This window comes from Myotis myotis, unplaced genomic scaffold (genome assembly GCF_014108235.1).
Source record: "Myotis myotis isolate mMyoMyo1 unplaced genomic scaffold, mMyoMyo1.p scaffold_m19_p_1, whole genome shotgun sequence".
Classification (NCBI taxonomy): Eukaryota; Metazoa; Chordata; class Mammalia; order Chiroptera; family Vespertilionidae; genus Myotis; species Myotis myotis.
This window is the reverse complement of record NW_023416313.1, coordinates 74,538,064-74,560,626: the sequence shown is the minus strand read 5'-3', so window position 1 is coordinate 74,560,626 and position 22,563 is coordinate 74,538,064.

Here is a 22,563-nt window from a genome sequence, read left to right as displayed (position 1 = left end):
GTTGATAGGAAATTTTCCCTGTTACATGGCTGTTAGCATTGCAGTGATAATTTGATTAGGAAATCAATATTAAAGTGCATATTTTGCTTTGCTTTATCTAGAAATAGTTATGTTTCTAAACCCCTACTTGTAACAAATATTAAATAAATATTTATGCAGAATGTCTGCTTTAATGGTTTCTTGGTTCCTTAGATGCCCAATTTTGGGAAAAGAGTTATTTGAGTTACAAATTATCAAAATGAATGTGGTAGTATATCATGATACCAGTTCGTGTTGATGCCTGTCTCTACAAGTTAGTAGCCATGTAATTTTTGACAAGCTTCTCAAACTCAAAACCTCAAATCTCTCTTTCCTTCTTTGTAATTCAGGAATGAACAGAAGTGAACTGTTCAGACATTGGAAGTAATGAATGGAAATGTATATGAGGGATTTTGAATAGTGCTGGGTATATTTTATGCGCTCATTGTGTGTTCAGAGGAAACTAACCTGGGATTCTTCCCAAGAAAGGGATTCCTTGCTAAGCCAAGTTCAGAAACCACTATATAATATATTATCATACTTAGAGTTTTACAGTAAACATTAAGTGTGAATAGTTCTGCATCACAAAAGTCTGTTGAACTCTTTAAGATGTGTGCAGTTCTCCCACTGTGTCCATGGACCTAGAAATTAAATCAAAACCTGACTTCTTAGTGTTTGATTGAGTTTATATTTTCCAAGATACATAACTGGGTAAATATAATTATAGCAATTCACATCTGAAGATATATATATGAAAATAATGACCGATAGTTTAACATACTATCTCTGTAATCTCTCTATCTTCATCTTCCAAATATTCTTTCCTAGTATCTTTAGACACTAGAATTATAGTGATTGTTACTCTACAAGATGAACATGCTTTAGAAAGATATCACATCCAGTGTTTCCTCTCTTATTTCATTCTAGGTCAGTGGTTCTCAACCTTGGCTGCACATTGGAATCACCTGGGAATCTTTTTAAAATCCTGATTTCTGGGCCTCATCCTCCGGAAATTCTGTTTCTTTGTTATGGGGTGGGGCCACAACATTAGTAACAAAGAAACAGAATTTCCAGAGCATGAGGCCCAGAAATCAGGATTTTAAAAAGATTCCCAGGTGATTCTAATGTGCAGCCAAGGTTAAGAACCACTGTTCTAGATATTGAATCCAACATCTTGACACACATCAAAATGCCATCCCATTAATTGTCAGTCCATTTACCAGCATTTCAGCTATCTGGATTATTTTCAGTAGATACTGGATTGCCCTTTTCCTTGCATGCTATATCATGACTTTCTTTTTACAACCAAATGTAATTGCAGGTATAGAATAAAACTGTGGTCTCTGGCTCCCCCCCCCCCCCCAACCCCATCACAACTGTTGCAAATATTCAAAATCACAACTCATGCTATTAATTTCAGCTGATATTTTCAACGCGCTTAACCCAGCACTTACACCCGACAGCTGTAAATGCTTTCAGCCATAATAAATCTCTGCCTGACTTCCCAAAGCAAACAGTGTTGAGGAGAGTGATCTCTCCAATAACATTTTGTCAGCTCAAATCACCACCACAGCATAAGTGATTCAGACAGTCTGAACTGACTCCAGGCTTCCCAACCTCCGGTCCTTATTTCCTATTTTCTTTTACTTATGACCTGTGCTTAATATTGCAAAGATTCTGAAAATGCACTGTTGATTCCTCAGGACTGGCTGAATGCCCATGTAATGGGGTTTTTCTTCTCTCTCTCTCTCCAAGAAGATTCTGCATCGTGGCCTGTTTAGTCTGTGATTCATATGAAAACCAAGTTTATTCAGGTCTGCTAATTTTGAAAAAATTGAGTAAATTGTAATGCCACAAAATTAAAATTTTAGTAGTAAATCTCTGTTCCTGTAAAGCAAGGGTAACAAAGGGATTTCCCTCGATGTGCTTAACATTAATTCTAGAGATTGTGATGTCCACACGGCATATCCCTCTCTATCATGCATGCCATAAATAATGAGCTGAGTGAATTAATGAGCTTCCTTGGAGTTGAGTACCATGAACAGAAGCTAGGTCAAGCTATGTGAGCCTGGGAGAAAAAAATGTATACATTATCTAAAACTATGCTTTTCAAATAGCAAGTGATTTAGCAAGAGCACAGGACCTTTGTGTCAGATTGATCTATCTTCAAATTCTGCCTCTGACTCTTACTAACAGTTTGACCATGGGCCTCTGTTGCCTCATCTCTAAGCTAGGGGTATTGTTACCTGCCTAATAAAATAAAACAAAATTTATTTTCTTATTATTGCTGTTAGCAGTGTTTGTATTTTTAAACCAGACTTTGCTATTGATTTGGGATGAGGTGTTACTCCAAAGCCATTGAAAAACTTTTAATATTCCAAATAACTCAGCCACTGTAGACTTTTTTGCCCAGTTTTACTGAGATATAACATTGTATCAGTTTAAGTTGCACTATTAATCATGAAATAATTGCCACAATAAATTTAGTTAATATCCATCACCTTGTATACTTAATTTTTTCTTGTGATAGAGTTTTTCTTTTATTTACTGATTAAGGTATTTCATGTGTCCTTATTGCTCCATTGCCCCCCACCCTTCCCAACTCTTGCCCTCCCCTCTTCCCCCCTCCCCCCGTTGTCTGTGTCCATTGGTTAGGCTTATATGCATGCATATAAGTCATTTGGTTGATCTCTCCCTCTTACCCTCCCCCTCCCCTACCTTCCCTCTGAGTTTAACGGTCTGATTGATGCTTTTCTGTCTCTGTATCTGTTTTTGTTTGTCAGTTTATGTTGTTCATTATATTCCATAAATTTAAGATGTAATCACTTATAAAACTTTACTTTGAATAATTTTGCTTAAAAATGAGCATCCTTTATCCTCCCAAGCTATTCCAGAAAACTTATTTTGGCACTATTTATTATTTAATTTAAATCAAATCACATGAGAATGCCTATTATTTTTATTATTCCTACACTAAAATCATCACATTTATTAAATGATGGTACGAATAGATACTACTTTATTTAATTATTAGATAAACAGAAAAGGTCAGTATTATTATGACTCTTTTATAAATAAGAATTCTAAATATTTGCTAACTTAAGAGCTAATAGTTGTAAAAGAAAAGATTGACCCATCAATGGAAAGTCTTTAAACATTTTTTAAACTATTATTCAATATTAATTTTGAAACAAAACTGAAAAATCACTTAAGGGAGGTATATACTACAATGATTAAGAACCTGGATGCCTGGATTCAAATTCCCCATTCTGTCACTTACTCACTTTACTAATACATACGTTATTTAATCCCTCTGGGCATTAGTTTCTTCACCTATACATTACAGATAATAAGAGAATATATGTTACAGGATTTTTGTAGGACTTAATGAGCTATTACATTGCTTATATCAACACAGTGCATAACAATTGCTCTCAAAATGTTAGCATTATTATTTTTAGCAAAGAAGCATACTGAGTACTAGGAAGTTTACTACATTTGCCTACGGTCACATAATTAGCTCATAATAGACGCTGTATTGTACTCAGAACATCAGAGTCACATTGCATTCATTTATCCAGTAACAAATATATGTTGTTTACTATGCACATCATGCTAGGGATTGAGAAAGAAAGGATGAGTAAAACAAATTATGTTGTAAGATTTTACAGTCTCAAATTGGAAAAATAGAATTACATGAATGACATCATATGTGTGGGTGCTAATGTATGCAACTCAATAGGCCACCTACGGGAGGACCTACTCTAGGGTCAGAGAAGCTTCATGGGAAAATTACCTCCAAGAAAAAAAGTGAAAGAAAGTGAAAGACTAAACGATGGTCAGCATTAGGCAAAATGGCCAGATTGCTCCACAACTTCGCTATTTCAAACCTATACTAGTTTGCACATCTAGAGAAATATTAATGAGCAGGGGTCCTATGAAAAATGGTGAGCTCCATGATAATTCTATAAACTCAGTATTTTGAATAAAATTAATATAAAGTGCATAAAATTCTGAAGCTTCACCCCCCTTTCTCTCTCTCTCTCTCTCTCTCTCTCTCTCTCTCTCTCTCTCTCTCTCTCTCTCTCTCTCTCTCTCTCTCCCCTCCCCCCTCTTTCTCTCAAAGGATTAATGACTGTTTATAGAATTCTAAGCAATTCCTTTTCAAACTCAGGCCATCTAAGTGCAAAGTGTGATTAATAACCCTGTAAAGCTAAATGTTTGATTATATGGGGGAAAAGAAAGTTGCTACTGTTGGTACAAATGGACTTGGAGTGTAACAGAAAGAACATTGAAAAGAAGAAAAAACATACATTATTCCTCCTTGGCTCTGGTTATTTAAAATACACTCCAACTTTTTTGTTTGTTTATTTATTTAGAGAACAACTATTTCTGTTCCTCAAAGAGTTGAAGGTAAACATCAAATTATTCTGTTTTGGGACACCTCAACTTTACTGAATCTTTAAAAAATATGAAAGAGAGAGGGGGAGGGGGCGAGATTAACACTTGGCTTGGCTTTGGCAACTAGGAGAAAACAGTAATGCTGAAGATAGTTTTCGTGATAGATGTAGACTCATCTTTCAGTAACTGCAGTAGTACCCTTTTAACTTTAGGATCTTATTCTTTTGGACATGAAGCCTATCAGACAAGGCAATCATTCTGTTAAAGCTATCTCATTTGGATTTTCACAGAGTATTGAGAGTAACAGTAGAATTTTCATCACATTCCACTTTTGTAAACACACTAGGTAACTAGATAACTGAATCTGGTTTCCATCAATTTATTCCCTGTATGTCAGTGTATACTAGTTCAATGCTTCTTTTCTTCCTAAAATTCATATGTCATTTACAGAATTTAATGTTGTTCTATGATCTCCTATGATTATTAAGTCTATGCCATGTTAAAAAAAAAAAAATGAGCCAGCTCAAGATGATTAAATCAGGAATAAAGGATAAAATCTTTGCCCCAAGCAATATTTGGTTCACAGTGTACCACTGATGTTCAAGACTTTATCCCACTCCCCAAAATTTTTATTACATTTACTTTATCCATTTCACAAACCCAAAGTCAGACATTAAATTATATATAAAGAAAAATGGTCAAACATTTGTAAAAATTAACTACTCCTCACTTATATATCCAAAAAGTTTAATAATAATCATGCATTCAACATAAAGTGTATACTGAGATGTTTTAGCCTGTCACATTTTATTCCTTTGTTTATAGAAAAACAAAAGCAATAATAACAAAAGACTTAATGGTTATATAGCCCTCATTAAATACAAGACACGTTCTAACAACACAATTACATGCAAAGTGCTTAGAATATAATTCAGTGAAGTAGATACTATTTTTATCCCCATTTTACATGTGCGTGAGTAAACTGAGGGACAAAAAATATTACTTAAGTTGCTCTTTACTATAATCCCATAGTGAGACCGTAGGCTTCTAATACACACCTAATACTCCAATAAATTTTGTAAAAGAATTATCCTGGAGTTAAGTACATATGGGACTATGGTTTTGATGACTCAGTGAAACAGTGACAATATATTCTTTGAGTGTGGATTATAAACATGAACTCACCTCTTTCAGCTCTTTGTTCATATGTTGTCCCCTACGGGAAGACTCCATGGCATCCTCTCTAAAATGATAACCATCTCATGTGTATTCCTTTTCTCTTATTTTTGTCTAACACCTTTATAAACCATACTAGTAGCCCGGTGCATGAAATTCATGCACATTAAAAGGGAATTAATTAGCAGAGATATTTTAATATTGCTATTTGCACTTTCTCTATAATAGAAGTGTGAGAAATGAAAGGAAATTAGTAAAATGTATATGAAAATAATATATAAATGTATTAATAGATAAACAGTAACAAAAGTATATAATAACAGAGGCATGATATAAAAACAATAAAAACATGATATGAAAACAACAAAAACATGATATAAAAACAACAGTGATGCAAACAATGACTGATAAAGTGATTAAACTTATTCTAATATCTCCTTGTACACATTAAGAGTAAAAACACTTTCAGAGTGCTTGACTAATTTCCCTTGTGATGAAGTATTTAGAACTTTAATTGTAACGTTACATGTTCTTCAAACTAGAGAGAAAGCAACATATAACTGACTGAAAACGGGTTCAGGTAGGAATATTCCTACTCTGTCTAGAGTTTGTCCTTGTGATTTATTAATGATCATCGCAAATGCTGGCATCACGGGAAACTATCTTTGAATTAATTTAAATGGGAGGCCAATGTCAGACGGGGACAAATCAATTCTTGGAATCAGAACAACCTCTCCCTCTGCAGATCCTGTTAATACTTCAGCTTCGATAATGTTAGGTCATAATCTTTTGATAATAAATCTGGTACCATTACAAAGACCCCCATTTACTATTAAGACTTCTCAATAGCATGATGATTGCACCACTTTCAATTTTAATGTATGACACAGCATTCCCAAAGGAGTAATACTATTAAGAAATTTGATGGCAAAATTTTCCTTTTCAGCATCATCTGTGAAATCAATGGAATCATCACTCAAATATGTGTGAAAATCTCCATCAAGTATAACCAAAATTTCTTCATTTAATTTTTGAACTTGCTCATTTTTGGACAAAGAATTGCATGTTTAGATGTATTTTTAATATTATCTATAGATATAGTATTTCCAAAGGTAGCTTCAATAATAGATCCATTACAAATCATTTCGCAGGAGATTTCAATAATATCCATTCCTAAATGAAAACTGCTATCAAGTTTGCCATCTCCAAGTTTTACTAACTATTCACTATAAGCAGAACCCTCTGATCTCATATTTGTTTTAAGAGACAATTTTGAAACATCCCCAAACATTACAGTACTTTAAACTCGTTTGTGCTATGGCCAATCCCATAGCATGTGGTACAATACTGAGACATTGTCGAAAATTCCCTCCAAGAAGGAGAACTTTCCCACGAAATACAACATTCAAATTCATAATTTCTCTTAGTAATCTGTCTATGGTGTCTATAGCATGACTGGATGCCATGATGCATTCATTAATATTGAGAAGTTGGGCCTTTTTAATAGTTTTAGCAACTTCACTCTTTATATTGAGTCTAGAAATTGAAGTTTCATCTAATGGAATTGGTAATTTATATTGGGAATGAAAGGTTCTTCCACTGAGAAGTAAATTTGCAGCAATTTCTGTAGATGCTGTGGGTAAAACAGTACCACCATGACCTCTAATATAATGTATTAAAACTTTATACAGATATACAGGTGAATAGGATTCCTAGCTGTCAGGCCCCTGACAGCAAGCTGGCTACTGGTCGATTCCGTGAGAAATGGGGTTCCCTCCTCCCTCCTGTCAGGGTCCAGGTGCAGGTGAATGAGGTTCCTGGCTGGCAGGCCACTGACAACAAGCTATCCATCAGCTGATTCTGTGAGGAATTGAACTGCCTCCTCCCTACTGTCAGGGTCTGGTTTGAAGGCTGGCCACGCCCCCTGTTGGGCCAGACCCAGAGTTCTACCATGCTCTGGCCTCTGACTCAGCAACCCAGTACTGACTGCTACTGGGCACTCCTGGCACTCCAAGGGTGGGTTCTTCCCTCAGGCCTCTTGGGAAACAGCTCAGGGAGGGCGCAGCCCAGGGCAAGGCAACCCAGGACTCAGTACTTCCACACTCAGCTCTGAGGGCGGGTTTCTGCCTGAAACCTTGACGTCTGGGGTAACAGCTGGGGGAGGGCACAACTGTTTCCAAGACGACCTCTTCAAGACTGACTTCCTTCTAGTTGGTCAAGCTTCGGGAGGTGATGTTCACCCAGGGTTTTTATATAAGTAGATAACTACTAGATGAGCTTTTTTACACTTTTAAAATCGTGGGTCTCTTTTCACCAGAATATAAACCCCATGAGGGCAGTATTCTTCAGCTAACACCTTGCAAGGTGTCTGGACAAATTGTGGAACTCCAAAAATGTTAGGGGAATACATACATAAATGAATGAATATGTTGGCAATCTTTCCTAATCCTATAAATACTATGGAGATTATTTACATACTAGAGACCCGATGCATGAAATTCATGCATTGGGGGGGGGGTCCCTCAGCCCAGCCTGCACCTTCTTCAATCCGGGACCCCTCGGGGGATGTCTGACTGACAGTTTAGGCCCGATCCTCAGCTGGCAGTCAGACATCCCTCTCATAATTGGGGACCACTGGCTCCTAACTACTCACCTGCCTGCTTGCCTGATCACCCCTAACTGCCCCCCCCTGCTGGCCTGCTCACCTTCAACTGCCCCACCCGCCAGCCTGGTCACCCCTTACTGCCTCCTCGCCAGCCTGGTCACCCCCAACTGCCCCCGCTGCCAGTCTGGTCCCCCTCACTACTCCCCCCTGCTGGTCTGGTTGCCCCCAAATGCCCCCCCCCCTGCTGGCCTGGTCACCCCACGCAGCCTGCTTCTCAGAGATTTGGTCATCCCTCACTAAACCCCTGCCAACCTGATGACCCCACACAGCATGCTTCTCAGACATGTGGTCACACCTCACTGACCCCCTGTGGGCCTGGTTGCCCCACACAACCTGCTGCTCAGTCGTTTGGTCATCCTTCACTAACCCCCCTGCTGTCCTAGTCACCCCACCCCCAGCCTGTTCAATCATTCATTCGGTTGTGATGGTTGCCCCGGTGCACAACAATTTGTGCACTTGGGGGAAGGGGGGGGCCCTCAGCCTGGCCTGTGCCCTCTCGCAGTCTGGGACCCCTCAGGGGATGACCACCTGCTGGCTTAGGCCCGCTCCCCGGGGGATTGGGCCTAAGATGGCAATCAGACATCCCTCTGGCAGCCCGGCAGCCCTCAGGGGATGCCCACTTGCCAGCGGAGAGCAGGCCTAAACTGCAGTTGGACATCCTTAGCGCTGCTGAGGAGGCAGGAGAGGCTCCCACCATCACCGCTTCACTGGCAGCCATCAGCCTGGCTTGTGGTTGAGCAGAGAACCTCCCATGTGAGAGCGCCCTGACCACCAGAGGGCAGCTCCTGCATTGAGCATCTGCCCCCTGGTGGTCAGTGTGTGTCATAGTGACCAGTCATTCCCAGTCCTTCTGCTGTTAGGGTCAGTTTGCATATTACCCTTTACTATATAGGATAGAGGCCTGGTGCATGGGTGGGGGCCAGCTGGTTTGCCCTGAAGAGTGTCCCGGATCAGAGTGAGGTCCCGCTTGGGTGCCTGGCCAGCCTGGATGAGGGGATGATGGCTGTTTGCAGCTGGTCACACCCCCTTCAGGGTGAGGGTCCCTGCTGGGGCGCCTGGCCAGTCTGGGTGAGGGGTTGAGGGCCATTTTCAGGCTGGCAGATGACTAAAGCTCCCAACCTCTCCTTTTTTTCTTTTTTTTCTTTTTTATTCTGGGATTTATTTAAGTTCTATGGCTGTCACTGGAGCTGAGAGCCGGCTTTAGCTTTGAGGCTCGGCTCCAGTTCTGAGACCTCGGCTGCTGAAAGCAGGTATCTGGGTTTGTTTGCCTTCTATAATTGAAACACTGTTGCAGCTTCAGCTCTGAGGCCTGGCTGGCTGAAAGCAGGTTTCTGGAGTTTGTTTAGCTTCTATAATTGCAACATTGTTTCTTAGAGTGCAGCTCAGAGCCCAGCAACGGCAGGCGGGGAACGTTGGCTTCCTCCATCACTGGAGCAAGCAAGCCTCCTGTTCGCTTCAGCTGCCTGGCTGCTGGCCGCCATCTTGGTTGGCAGTTAATTTGCATATCACCCTGATTAGCCAATGGGAAGTGTGTCGGAGGTACGGTTAATTACCATGTTTGTCTATTATTAGATAGGATTGAATAGCCAACCTCTGACTTTCAGATTGGACAAGGAAGGACAAAGTGGACCATCTATTTAAGCCTGGATAGGGTGCAGTCTGGGCTGAGGGACACCCCCCATCATGCATGAATTTTGTGCACCAGTCCTTTACTATACTAAAAAATAGTTAACATTTTTGGTCAAATATTTCTGAGACTATCACCTAAAATTTTACTTGTTCTCTTACTATTCACTTCTTAATTTATTAAATTTTCTTTCTTTTTTTATTTTCCTGCAATTGACCTTTATTTCTACAGATGTGCCTGTGAGGTAATGTTCACAGCACCCAAAACTTTTTTCTGGAATATCTTTGACTTGTGATAGACTTTCTAGCTAAAAATGAGGAGCACCCATGAAAAGCTCAGAGTTCAGAGAGGAAATACACACCCCAACCTCTCAGAGGGCTCCTGGACGAATCATGTGAGAATCTGCAGGGACAACTGAAACCTCAAACAAAGATCATTAAAAATGCAACTTGAGTTCTTATTAAAGTCCATTTAACTGTTTCCTATGGCAGACAAAAGGAAGGAGAGAGAGAGAGAGAGAGAGAGAGAGAGAGAGAGAGAGAGAGAGAGAGAGAGAGAGAACGTTTTGGTCAAAGTTTAAAAAGAAAGTGCTAATTACAACCAATCTTTTTTTTTAATATATTTTATGGATTTTTTACAGAGAGGAAAAGAGAGGGATAGAATTAGAAACATCGATGAGAGAGAAACATCGATCAGCTGCCTCCTGCACACCTCCCACTGGGAATGTGCCCACAACGAAGGTACATGCCCTTGGCCAGAATCAAACCTGGGACCTTTCAGTCCGCAGACCGATGCTCTCTATTGACTGAACCAAACCAGTCAGGGCACAACCAATCTTTTTTCCCCCAAAAATTTCAATGTATTGCTCAGCCAGAGTCGCTCAGTTCATCCAGTGTCCTCTTATGCACCGAAAGGGTGCCAGTTTGATTTCCTAGTTTACCAGTTCAGTTCCCTGTCAGGGCACAAACTACCTGTGTTGTGGGTTTGATCCCTGGTTGGGGAACATACTAAAGGCAACTAATTGATCAATGTTTCTCTCTCTCTCTTTCTCTCTCTCCCTCTCTCACTTCCTCTCTAAGCATGTCCTCAGGTGAGGATTAAGAAAAAAAGAAAATATTTCAATGCATCACTGAGAATCCTAGATGGCATCTCTTAGATGAAAAACTTTAGTTATCCTCAATTCCTACATCTCCATCCTTAGGCATTTTGTCTTTGAGCCGTACTCTATGCTTTGTCTGTGATATTAACCCAAATTTATCATTTCCTCATTTTTTTTGCCAACATTTCCTTTATTCGGGCAAATGTGAATAATCTGCCAAATAATTGTATAGCATGTCCCCTTCCTAGAGTTCCCTCTTACTCTCTCTTGTCTTATGAAAATCATAACATTACGTTCCTGGCATTTCTGATCAAGGCACCTAAATTTAGCTTCCTCTCAGTTTGGCCATTCACATTTTTTTAGTTCATGGTTACTTTCAATGAAGCCCTAGTGAACAACTTTTGTGAATTGCTCTCAAGGTTTTCTATGTATGTAAATCCTCTTCTGAAGAATGTTGTTAGCTTCTTAAAAGGCAAACAAAGACATGCATCTTTTATGTGTGTCCTTCAAAATACCTCATACAGGGTCAGGCCTAAACCGGCAGTCAGACATCCCTCTCACAATCCGGGACTGCTGGCTCCTAACTGCTCACCTGCCTGCCTGCCTGATTGCCCCTACTGGCCTGCCTTCCAGACTGATCACCCCTAACCGCCCTTCCTGCCAGCCTCTTTGCCCCCAACTGCCCCCCTGCCAGCCTGGTCACCCTTAACTGCCCCCCATGCCAGCATGGCTGCCCCTTACTTCCCTCCCTGATGGCCTGGTTGCCCCCAGTGGTCCCCTCTTCCAGCCTGGTCACCCTTCACTGCTGCCCTCTGCTGGCCTGGTCACCACTCTGCCCGCCTCTGCTGGCCTGGTCACCCCCAACTGCCCCCCCTGCTGGCTGGATCGACCCTAACTTCCCCCTCTGCCGGTCTGGTCAACCCTCACTGCCCCCCCTGCCAACCTGGTTGCCTCCAACTGCCTCCCCTGCCAGCCTGGTCGCCCCTCACTGTCCTCCCTGCTGGCCTGGTCACTCCTCACTGCCCCCCCGACTGCCGGCCTGGTCGCCCCACGCAGCCTGCTGCTCAGTTGTTTGGTCGAACTTCACTAAATCCCCTGCTGGCCTGGTCGCCCCATTCAGCCTGTTCGGTTATTTGTTCGGTCGTCCATTCAGTTGCAATTGCCCCTGGCTCTTTAGATAGATAGATAGATAGATAGATAGATAGATAGATAGATAGATATAGATAAGAGGCATGTTATACCTTAGTTTCTATATTTTCCTATTTAAAAACCATATTTTGCGAACTGAAATAATTTAGATTACATTTACTTCTCTAGACCTACTTTAAGTTTCCTCATCTCTCAATCTGTGAAAAACCCTTAGAAAACACTCTTGTAATTCATACCAAATCAATTCTACATTAACTAGAATATGAATCCCCCTTCTTCCTTTCACCTATTTCTTTCTCTCTTCTGATATTTGATTTTCTTGTATTCACTTAAAATTCATCTCTCTCTCTCTCTCTCTCTCTCTCTCTCTCTCTCTCTCTTTCTGTCTCTCTCTCAAAAAATTATTTTTATTGATTTCAGAGAAGGAGGAAAGGGAGAGAGAGATAGAAACATCAATGATGAGAGAGAATCACTGATCAGCTGCCTCCTGCCTGCCCCAAAGTAGGGATAGAGCCCGCAACCCAGACATATGTCGGGACTGGGAATTGAACCATGATCTCCTTGTTCATAGGTCAATACCCAACCACTGAACCACACCAGCTAGGCTAATTTCCTTTTCAGATTGTTAATTCTTAGTGTGTAAAAATGCGACTGATTTGGCATGTTGATTTTGTATACTGCAACTTCCCTGAATTTGTTTGTTATTCTAATAGGTTTTTTGTGTGGGAACTTTGAATTTCTATATTTAAGAATCACATCATCTGTAAAAAGAAATAGTTTTATTTCTTCATTTCCAATTTGGATGCCATTTTTTCTCCCTTGCCTAAATGCTCTGTGTATGAATTTCAGTACTATGTTGACTAGAAGTGGCAAGAATGGCTTTCTCACCTTGTTCCTGATCTCAAGTTAAAGCTTTCTGTCTTTCACCGTTGAGCATGAGGCACTTTTCTTCTATTCCTAGTTTTGTTGAGTATTTTTTCTCATTAAAGGGTGTTGAATTTTGTCAAATGCTTCTTCTTCACCCATTGAGATGACTATGTGGTATATTGTATGGACAGATTTTTATAGGTTGAACCACCTTTGCAACCCAGGAATAAATCTCACTTTGTCATGGTGTATAGTCATTTTATTGCGTGCTGTTTAATTTTGTTTGCTGATGTTTTGTCGAGAATTTTTGCATCAATATTCATCAGGTATTGGTCTGTAGTTTAATTCTTGTAGCATCTTTGTCTGATGTTGGCATTAAAGTTATATTTATAAAGTACATATTCTTAACCACTATGCTATTAATTTCAAGAACTCAAATTAATTAAGTCATAAATATTAAAAGATAGTAGTTTGTGGACCATTCATAGGTTCTCCATAGCTTACCGTGAAGTAGGAAACATAGAGGTAGGACCATGAGTCTTGGAGTCAGCCTGCAATTTCTCAGCCTTCCTGTATTGAGAAATGTACTTATCTTTGGAAAAATTGAATAAATGTGCCTACCTTTTATGGGTGTTACAAGCACTAGAGGTAATATATATTAACAACTAATCTTTATTACTTACAACGAAACAGGTCTTATTTCAATGTATTAGACTTATTAACTCATTTAATCCTCACATCAATCCTAAGTGGTAGGTGCTATTATCATCCCTATTTCAAAGAAGAGAAAATTGCGGCTTGAGGCATTAGATCACTTATCTGTGGTCACAGAGCTATTATATATTAGTTCAGGGCTAAAACCCAGGCAGTCTTACTCCCGAATTTTTTTTTTTTTTTTACTATGCTGTAGTTCTTACAATTTCAAGTGCTTAGCATAATACATAGTTAGTCATTCTCTCCTCCTCTTTCTCTGCTTTTGCTTCTTCTTCCTCTCTTCTTCCTTCTCCTCCTCCACCTTCTTCTCATTTTCAAGATCCACATGTGAAGATCCATATCAATGTATCATCTCTGCTTCCTCAGTAAGCTGAGGAAATATTAACATCAAGGGGAAAATATTCATGACAATTAATTATTAAATTAAATAGATTACAATGTTAATGTTTGTTCTATCTCTGGTGTTTTAGACCTTCTTTATTGTAATAATCTTGACATTATTATGTTTGTTGTGTCTGGGGCCTCAGACCATTCAAATTCATGTTTCCTTAGCATTTATTATTCCAGGTTCTGAGTAGGCATTCCACAACCATTCTGTTATGTAATGTTACACCAATGATGGAACAACTCCATGTCGGAGACAAATTTTCCTATTCCAGAGTAGTCTCGTGTGTACTAACCATTTCAAAGCAGTCAAAATATGTGTGAACTCTTTTTAAACTCCCTGACAACGTTTCCTTTCTGTGTATTTGGAAGTTCTAATACTCAAAGTGGTATTTTTTAAGGGTTTGGTATAGATGTACTCCACAGTTAAAAGTTTACATTGCAAAAAAGAAGAGACAATATTATATTAGTAAAAACATTTTAAAATTTGTCATTGAAACAACCACATTGCAATAAGAATCATAGAACTTCAAATTTTTTTTCAGCAATTGTTTTTCAGAGAAAACAAACTTTATTCTTGTTCCACTCAGAACTAGTCTATCTAAACGAAGAAATGACGCAGGAAGGTGAGATCATTATGGAACAGAGGTTCTTGTCCGCTCAGGTGAGCCCCTCTGGGAAACACTGACACAACCATCTCTAACGAAAGTCTTACTTCCAGTGCCAAACGCATGTACACATTTACAGAATGATTCACCTGCGCATAACCAGCACTCACTTCAAAGCCAAGCACTTCAGTGAATCCTGGCAAAAATCAGGGTGTGGCTTGGGTCTGGTTCCATACTGGCAGGAGTGAAGAGGATTAGTGAAAAAGGGAAAGACAGCCAGAATGAAAGTACTTGCAGATCTTATCTTCACTGATGAAACTTTCCAGCCTTCAGGCACCCAGAATATACCCGCAGAGATTGAGAGAGAAATGAAGGACGGGACAAAACCAAACCAAACAAACAAAAGACCAAAAACAATCCAAATTCACCAAAAGGTGGGACTTGCTGCAATGCTCCTGTCTGAGAAATATCCCATAGTCAGTAACAACCCTGAAAGCGAAAGTGGTTTCCTTTTAAGTTTTGCAAACTCTATGAGGTGATGACAGCTTCCTGCAGGTTGGCCTTTAGCTGATCGGATTTCAGCAGCTCATTCAGATCCAAGGCCAAATTCTCAACCTATGTAATAGCAGCGGGTTCACCTAGACAAGATCCCATATGGCAAGGTTTGCTGTACAAAAGAAACCTTCCTCCCTCCACCCTCCCCATTGACTTGCAGGCAACAGGGGCCAGCATCATCTATGTGGACCTAATTCCGATTTATTTTAAGCTTTTCATAATTTCAAACCAGTATTTTCATTATAAATTCAGTGGTGCACCAAGACTTCATGCCTGCAGTATTAAAACATACAATCACCTGGCAGTAGTAGCAGGTCTCTAAATGATAACTTTCAACAAGGACAAACCACTGGTTTTGAAATTTTTATAGTATAGCTCAATTTATTCAGAAAAATTGCAAACTTAAGTGGCTAGAAAAGTCAGCTTTCCATAATATTTCTCGTGGATATTGTATTTCTTATAAGATAACTAAGGAAAATATATTTGGGGGAGAAAACCCTGAAGATTCAATTTTATTTCATGCAATGCATGATTTGTCCCCAGGGGGGAAGAAATAAAGTGTGGGTGTGTGTGTACGTATGTGGAGAGAGAGAGAGAGAGAGAGAGAGAGAGAGAGAGAGAGAGAGAGAGGAATGTCTGAGAAAATGTATTTTGCATGTCTGAGTAATGTCTTTCAAGAACCCATATGATGTTTCCCTGCTTCCAAAATTTTCCAGCGTTTCCATCCAGAGTCAACACACTATTTAAATTCATAGACCACCGTCGCCATATCAGAGCAAAAGAGCGAAACAGCCACAATTATTTTATAGTGCCAGTGAAGCCTTCTTTGGAAATTATCACTCACAGGCAAGAGTCCCTGCATCCCAGAGCAAATCCTCTGAGCGTCTCAGCCTCTCCTGCTGAAACTTCATCTTCCACTGCTGCCTTGGGGTCATTTCCAAACAGCAGGGCACCAGACAAGCTACCTTAGGAGGAGCCATACCTAAGTCCAAGAGGATGGAGTTTCACTATCGGCTCAAAGCCTTTTACCTTGGAGACTTCACAGTAAGTCAGGACCTGGCAGTAATATGATCATTTGTTGCTTTAGAATGTTAATCGCTCTGCTGAGTTATCTAGTTATTTAAAAAATAAAATAAGAACCACATTATGGTAAATTAACCCGTCTTTCCTATGCCATGTCAAGAGTTAAAAAAAAAAAAATTACTCAATTACCAAATACATTGCTAATTCTCTTCTGACAGTTCAGGGATTCATGTGTAGCATTGAAGTCAAGAATAACATTTTACTGAATTTATTCTAATTCTGGTTGTGATCCTAACTTCCATCTGTGAATGTGTGCAGATCACACAGAGGATGCCTTCCACATCTGAGCTACTTGAATATTATCATTATTATTTTTCCACAGATGAAGATGGAAGCAAACCTCAATGTCATCATTGCAGGGGCGAGAATGAGGGAAGTGGGACAGCTGTGCCCATTTGCTGATGTGATCGCACTGCCTAGCCCTGCCATCCTCTGGGCTGGCTAGACAGAAGAGCAAAGCACAGCATTAATCCCCAGGATGTGGAAGGGAGGTGGGGTTTGGATCTTTTTTTTTAATATTAAAGACATTTATTTTTTTAATTTATTAAGGTATTGCATATGTGGCCTTATCTCCCCATTGCCCCCCCTAGCCACATCCTACTCATGCCTTCGCCCCCCTGGTGTCTGTGTCCATTGCTTAGGCTTATATGCATGCATACAAGTCCTTTGGTTGATCTCTTCCCCTTACCCCCACCCTCCCCTACCTTCCCTCTAAGGTTGAAGGATCTGATTGATACTTCTCTGTCTCTGGATCTGTTTTTATTCATCAGTTTATGTTGTTCATTACATTCCACAAATGAGTGAGATCATGTGGTATTTATCTTTCTTTGACTGGCTTATTTCACTTAGCATAATGCTCTCCAGGTCCATGCATGCTGCTGCAAATGGTAAAAATTCCTTCTTTTTTACCGCAGTGTAGTATTTCACTGTGTAGATGTACCACAGTTTTTTAATTCACTCACCTGCTGATAGGCACTTAAGCTGTTTCCAGATCTTAGCTATGGTAAATTGTGCTGCTATGAACATAGGGGTGCATGTATCCTTTTGGCTCTCTCTTTATCTCCAGACCTTTGCAAACGGAGTTGTTGACATTGTGGCACTAGTGAGAAGGACAAGCTGCTGGTGTTATTTTCCACAATCAGGGTTTACAAACAGATCACTATGGACTCTTTCGTTTTGTTCCTTTAAAAATGAGAACTAGTAACCTCTCTATGGCACTGTGAGCAGAAAGGAACAGTGAACTGGTCAAAAGAAGAAAGTAACTTATTGTCAAACTTAGCAGCTTTGTCTACAATGCAGCTTTTTCTCCTGCCACTAAGGAAAGAATCTTCGGCCCTAGCCAGTTTGGCTCTATGGATAGAGCATTGGCCTGCAAACTAAAAGTCCCAAGTTCGATTCCGGTCAAGGGCACGTACTCGGGGTGTGAGCTAGATCCCCAGTAGGGGGCTTGCAGGAGGTAGCCGATCAATGATTCTCTCTCATCATTGATGTTTCTATCTCTCTCCCTCTCCCTTCCTCTCTGAAATCAATATATATATATATATATATATATATATATATATATATAGAGAGAGAGAGAGAGAGAGAGAGAGAGAGAGAGAGAGAGAAAGAGAGAGAGAGAGAGAGAGAGAGAGAGAGAGAGAGAGAGAGAGAATCTTTGTTCTATTCCCAAGTAGAGCATGTGGATCAAGCACTCCTGATTTGGGCTGAGATGAAGGCTCCTGGTTTAGGAGGCATATGTGAAGACAATATTTCTGTGTTAGCTATGGCACTCTCAAGCCAAGACCTATATTTTTATTCTAAAGAAATCTGACATTTCTTCAACTGGAATTATAGTCATTAAGGGTCTCTTGAGTGCAAACCTATAAGTTTGGGGGAAATAATACAATCGGAGATGTACTCTTAACCACAAAGTAGAGTAACAATAAAAAAAAAAAAAAGGTTTACTTCATAAGTAATATAATTAAATAAGTAATTTTAGTTCTTACATAAATTATGGAATCAACTATAGCATATATGTATTGAATATGGTTTTGAAAACATTTATTTTAAATTTACAATGTAGACTAGATCTATCATATTTTTTTATTTTTTTCATGAAATCTATAGCAATAAATTGCTCAAGAAGTGTCAAAAGATATAGTATCATGTACTGGTCTTTGAACCTTTTTCTGTTGAATGATTATAATCACTGCTTACTCTCTGACTTTTGTGTGACACCAAAAGCCATTTTTTATTATATAGTTGCCAATTTGAATATTAAAATATACACATCAGAACCAGACTCATTAATGATCAAAACCACACACATCTACCTCACTCTAAGTAGCTTTATAATTGATGTTCAAGCTCTTTGTTGTTACTAGTTGAAGATCTGTAAATATTTTAGTTTACCCAACTGGAAACAAGCCACAGTCCTAATAATTGAAAGGCTAAAGATAGTTCAAGAAAGCAACAGGATGATGCCTTACACTTTCTTAAACTTTTTTCATTGTTCTTTTCATTCATGTACATTCAAATACTGAATCATGATTTTCCTTCTCAAGAATCTGGCCAATCCCTAGGAAGATAAGAACAGAATGTCTTCATATTTACTTTGAGTCATGAAAGAAACAGGGGCACAGTTTAGAAGACTATCAAGATTTCTGAAACTTATCAACGTGTTCAATGACAATGAGTAGAGAGTTTGTTGGTTCCCTACTGAGGGCACCAAATTGTTTCATCCTGTGCCTCCTTCAGTTAATCATTAATCTCTTCAGGAGCCCTGTAAAGTCTGAGATTTTATAGCCAGATCACAACCTATTTAAAGGAGATAGAAGCTATAACGTGATAATACCTGTCATAATTGCTTGAGTTAAAAATAATAATATATTTCTCTTTCATAATCTAGAACAGAAACAGATTGGGAGATGCCATAAGTTCACAATGTTGAAAAGTAATGATATCAATAATTGTCTTATTTTTGAAAAAAATTAAGTTAATATTAAAGTGGAAAGAAGCTTCTCTTAATCCTTAAAAATATCCAGTTATTTTTAGATTATAGGAAATATATATATATATTTCCTACAAATGAAATATACCATCTATTTCTCCAATTTTTTTCCAGTTAGGGACTTTCTAAGTTTTAGAAAAACTTAAATCAAACACTTGAAGTTAAATGCTCTAAAAAATACCAAACTCCAAGAGTAAATAGAAGTTACAATATAAAATAAAACATTTTTTATCTAGAGAAAATATAAAGAATTTATAATAGAAGGAATGATTTTGCGGTCACAGTTCCTTCTCCTTTATATTCTTCCTCCTAAAATAGCATTCTGTAAGCAGTACTATCAATTAATTCATCTGAATATATTTTTCCTCTGGTTTCCACAAATATGAAGTCTTAAAACCTTATATTAAATAGAACTTTTAAATCTACTTTGAAATTGGGTAGAATTCAGGAAAAAACAGATTAGGCAGAGGAATAAGCATCCATTTAGGCCAGCAAATGCTAATTTCAGCCCATTTCTGGCTCTAAAATGCATCAACCCAATTTCCCTCATCCCTAGTATCCTACCCATTACATGTGGTTATCCTCCCAGTTACTTAACAATTTTCAATTGAATTCATTGTTCCTCAAAGTGAAGTGGGTCTGGGAACTAACTGTGGAAATCGCCTGAGTGTTCATTCACTGTAACACCTAGTTCCCACCCAAACCTAGTGAGTCAGTATTTCCGGGAGGGATCCTAGAATCCGCATTTGGAATAGTGAGAGTTACTGAGCTGATCCATTTCAGTTAATCCATATCAGTTGGTTGATGTAACACTAGACTAACTAATTGTGTCCGTTGAAAGTAGTATTTTAGCATTGGTGCTATATCCCATATATTTTTTTTAACCTTCTGCTGTATTCTCATACCACCTCCTTGTCCATCTGTAAACTTGGCTTTCCTCATATGAGTCAATATGCTTCAAAAAACTTTAATGTTACCGATTGGGATTACTGGCTGGGACCTCAGTTCTTCTCACCAACGCAGAAAAGATTTTAAGATCAAAGAAAATGGAGGTAAAGCAAAGTGGCATTTATTGAAGATACACTCCAAGGGAGGAGCAGGCCAGCTGAGAGAGACAATGCCCCGAACTCCTGGGTTATATGGTTTAAATGAGGAATTTTCAGGGTGGAGACTTTTATTTGCATTCACAGATGATAGACAGAAAGGGTTATATAATTGTTTTCCTTCTGCACATGCCCTTACCCATAATGCATACAGAAAAACCTAAGGGGTGGGGGTGGGGAGTGGGGTGTCAAAACCACAATGCAACTTTCATTGTAGTAGTCCAGGGACCTAGTAAGGTCACATTGAGGTCATGTCCTTTTCCTCCCTGCTTGGGCCAAGAACCAGCTGGTTCTGAACCTGCCCACTGGCAGTCTGCTGGCTTCTGGGCCACCCACAGAGAGGTGGTCTGAAGGCAATATTGGTCTGATCACAGTTCAGGACCCCAGGACAGGCCCCACCCCAGCTTCTCACGTCTAATTTCCTACCTAACATTACTATAGGGACTTCACTTTTACCTATGTTATTCAACTTTGTACAGTACACCATTCAACAATGTGAAGGTTAAGAGCACTGAACCCATCACCATCCTATGAAACAGTTCAAAATCCATGCATAATTTCTGATTTCCCAAAACCTTAACTACTAATAGCTTTGTTGACATACTCATAACATAAACAGTCAGTTAACACATATTTTGTATGTTATGTACATTGTACACAATAAAGTAAGCTCAAGAAAGAAAATATTATTAAGAAAACCATCCACACATAAGTGGACAAGTGTAGTTCAAACCCATGTATTTCAAGGGTCAATTGTACATACTGTATGTCTTCTCTGATGGAATTAAGTTCTGTGATAGCAAGGATTTTGTCAGTCTTGTTCGTTTTTGTATTCTTGATGCCTAGAAGATGGGTTTAACACATATTAGGTATCCCATAATTATCTGTGAATAAATTAATTAAGGAGAGATTTTATCTTGGTTCCTGAGTGCTTCTTCTGTAATCACAATATCTCTCTTCATTTGAAATACACTACTGACTTATAACCCATCTATCTTCTAATTTAATGAAGACACCAGCATGATAGGAATTCTTTTCTTGGCACTATAGATATAAAGATGAATAGGGTATATTTCCTTGTGCTTAATAGGTTCAGAATAAAGAGTGAAGAGCTAATTACCCCTCTCAGCTATTCCTCCCCTTAATTCAGCACCTAATTTATGTTTTGCTCTCTATTACATCCTTGAGCAGTATTTCTGATTACCTTTCTGAAAGCTTGAGCTCAGTCTTCTATGAACTTCTCTCACCCAAAGACAGAATACATACAGCTCATGCTGTTCAATAAAATGAGTGATTACATCAAAAGATCTCAAAATGGATGTTCCCTCACTACAGAACAACTTATTAATTCAGTCACCTTTAACATCATGAAGATGACAAAATAATGAGAACTGTAAATATTATAACATTAAATCATAATAAGTACCCATTATATATATATACTAGAGGCCTGGTGCACAAAATTTGTGCACTCAGGGTGTCTCTCAATTTGGCCTGCGCCCTCTTGCAGTCTGGGATCCCTCAGGGAATGTCCTACATCTTCAGCGCTGCTGCTAGAGGTTCCCACCACCGCCACTGCACTCGCCAGCCATGAGCCTGGCTTCTGGCTGAGCGGCACTCCCCCTGTGGGAGCTCACTGACCACCAAGGGGCAGCTCCTTCATTGAGCATCTGCCCCCTGGTGGTCAGTGTGCATCATAGTGACCAGTCATTCTGCTGTTCAGTCAATCTGCATATTATCCTTTTATTATATAGGATCTATACTAATAATGGCCTAGGACCATCATGACCAGGACAGATGACGGAACAGTGGGCCCCTGGCCACCAAGGCACGCAAGCAGGAAGGGTCTGTGGGCTCCGGGCCACTGGGGCATGGTGGGCAGGAGAGATCTGTGGGCCCCAAACTGCCGAGGCACAGAGGCAGGAAGGGTCTGTGGGCTCTGGGCCTCTCGGGTGTGTTGGCGGGAGCGATCTGTGGGCCTCAGGGGTGATCTGTGGACCCCAGGAGTGATCTGTGTGCCCCAGGAGCAATCTGTGGGACCCAGGAGCAATCTGTGGGCCTCAGTTGCTGGGGTGTGGCAGCGGGAGAGATCTGTGGGCCCAGGCTGTTGAGGCGCAGCAGC